At 41.9% G+C, this 2,500-nt stretch overlaps 1 protein-coding gene across 1 annotated transcript in view; it reads left to right on the plus strand.

Annotated features, from left to right (window-relative positions):
• Positions 1 to 2,500, plus strand: part of LOC139763320 (glutamate receptor ionotropic, delta-2-like) — a 220,533-nt gene that overhangs the window by 108,108 nt on the left and 109,925 nt on the right. The gene's annotated exons all lie outside the window — the stretch shown is intronic.

The raw sequence follows: 2,500 nt of genomic DNA on the forward strand, positions 1-2,500 counted from the left end.
GCTTCTCTAAATACATCTCATTCCTCCCCCACTCCCCTTACGTCCTTTGCTCTCATCGTTTTCCATTTTGAACTCAGTGTCTCCTGGTACTTCCTCACAAAATTCTCATTCCCAAGCTCACTTACTCTTACCACTCTCTTCACCCTAACATTATCTCTACTTTTTTGAAAACCTCTATAAATCTTCACCTTCGCCTCTACAAGGTAAAGATGAGAAATCCCTCCAGTTGCACCTCTTGGCACATTAACATTCAAAAGTCTCTCTTTCGCTCGCTTATTAATTAACACGTAATCCAATAACGCTCTTTGGCTATCTCTCCTGCTTACATACGTATACTTATGTATATCTCTCTTTTTAAATCAGGTATTCCAAATCACCTGTCCTTTTTCAGCAAACATATCTACTAGCTCCTCAACATTTCTATATACAACACTGAACATTCCATGTACACCAATTATTCCCCGAAATGCCACATTACTCACCTTGCATTCAAATCACTTATCACTATAACTCGTTCTCCTGCATGAAAACTCCTACCACACTCACTCACCCACTTCGAAAACACTTACTTCTAATGATCTTTCTTCTCATGCCCAGATACATAGGCACCAATAATCAATCATCACTCTCCATCCACTTCCAGTTTTACCCTTATTAATCTAGAGTTTACTTTCTTACACTGAATCAAATACTCCCACAACTCCTATTTCAGGAGTAGTGCTACTCATTCCTTTCCTCTTGTCCTCTTACCAACCCTAGACTTTTCTCCCAAAACATTCCCAAAACCACTCTTCCACTTTACCCTTGAGCTTTGTTTCACTCAGAGCCAAAAAATCCAGGTTCCCTTTCCTCAAACGTACTACCAATTTTTCCGTTTTTCTCATCTTGGTTACATCCACACACATTTAGACACTCTAATTTTAGCCTTCAAGGAGGATGAATATTCCCGCGCGACACCTTCTATTTCCAATTTTAGAAAGTTAAGATACAAGGAGGAGAGGGTTTCTAGCCCCCGCTTTCGTCCCCTTTAGTCGCATTCTACGACATGTGAGGAATGCGAAGGAAGTATGCTTTCTCCCCTATCCCCAGGGATGATATAGATAGAATAGGGGAAAAAGAATACTTTTCACGCATTCCTCACGTGTCGTAAATGGCGACTAAAGGGGACGGGAGAGGGGGGCTGGAAACCCTCCCCTCATTGTATTTTAACTTTCTAAAAGGGGAAACAGAAGTATTCCTGGGGAATTACATGGGAGGGTATTGATTGAGAGGGTGAAGGCATGTACAGACCATCAAATTGGTGAAGAGCAGTGTGCCTTCGGAAGTGGTAGAGGATGTGTGGATCAGGTGTTTGCTTTGAAGAATGTTATGTGAGAAATACTTAGAAAAGCAAATGGATTTGTATGTAGCATTTATGGATCTGGAAAAGGCATATGATAGAGTTGATAGAGATGCTCTGTGGAAGGTAATAAGAATATATGGTGTGGGAGGCAAGTTGTTAGAAGCAGCAAAAATTTTTATCGAGGATGTAAGGCATGTGTACTTGTAGGAAGAGAGGAAAATGATTGGTCCTCAGTGAATGTAGGTTTGCGGCAGGGGTGTGTGATGTCTCCATGGTTGTTTAATTTGTTTATGGATGGGGTTGTTAGGGAGGTGAATGCAAGAGTTTTCGAAAGAGAGGCAAGTATACTGTCTGTTGTGGATGAGACCGCTTGGGAAGTGAATCAGTTGTTGTTCGCTGATGATACAGCGCTGGTGGCTGATTCATGTGAGAAACTGCAGATGCTGGTAATTGAGTTTGATAAAGTGTGTGAAAGAAGAAAGCTCGTAGTAAATGTGAATAACAGCAAGCTTATTAGGTTTAGTAGGGTTGAGGGACAAGTCAACAGGGAGGTAAGTTTGAATGGAGAAAAACTGGAGGAAGTGAAGTGTTTTAGATATCTGGGAGTGGATCTGGCAGCGGATAGAACCATGGAAGGGGAAGTGAATCATAGGAATGGGGGAGGGGGCGAAAATTCTGGGGGCCTTGAAGAATGTGTGGAAGTCGAGAACATTATCTCGGAAAGCAAAAATGGGTATGTTTGAAGGAATAGTGGTTCCAACAATGTTGTATGGTTGCGAGGCGTGGGCTATGGATAAAGTTGTGCGCAGGAGGATGGATGTGCTGGAAATGAGATGTTTGAGGACAATATGTGGAGTGAGATGGTTTGATCGAGTAAGTAATGAAAGGGTGAGAGATGTGTGGTAATAAAAAGAGTGTGGTTGAGAGAGCAGAAGAGGGTACTTGAAATGGTTTGGTCACATGGAAAGAATGACTGAGGAAAGATAGAACAAGAGGATATAGGTGTCAGAGGTGGAGGGAACGAAAACAAGTTGGAGACCAAACTGGATTTGGAAAGAAGTAGTGAAAAAGATTTTGAGTAATCGAGGACTGAACATGCAAGAGGCTGAAAGGCGTGCAAGGAATAGAGTTAATTGGAACGATGTGGTATAGAGGGAT

This window comes from Panulirus ornatus, chromosome 46, assembly GCF_036320965.1.
Source record: "Panulirus ornatus isolate Po-2019 chromosome 46, ASM3632096v1, whole genome shotgun sequence".
Lineage (NCBI taxonomy): Eukaryota > Metazoa > Arthropoda > Malacostraca > Decapoda > Palinuridae > Panulirus > Panulirus ornatus.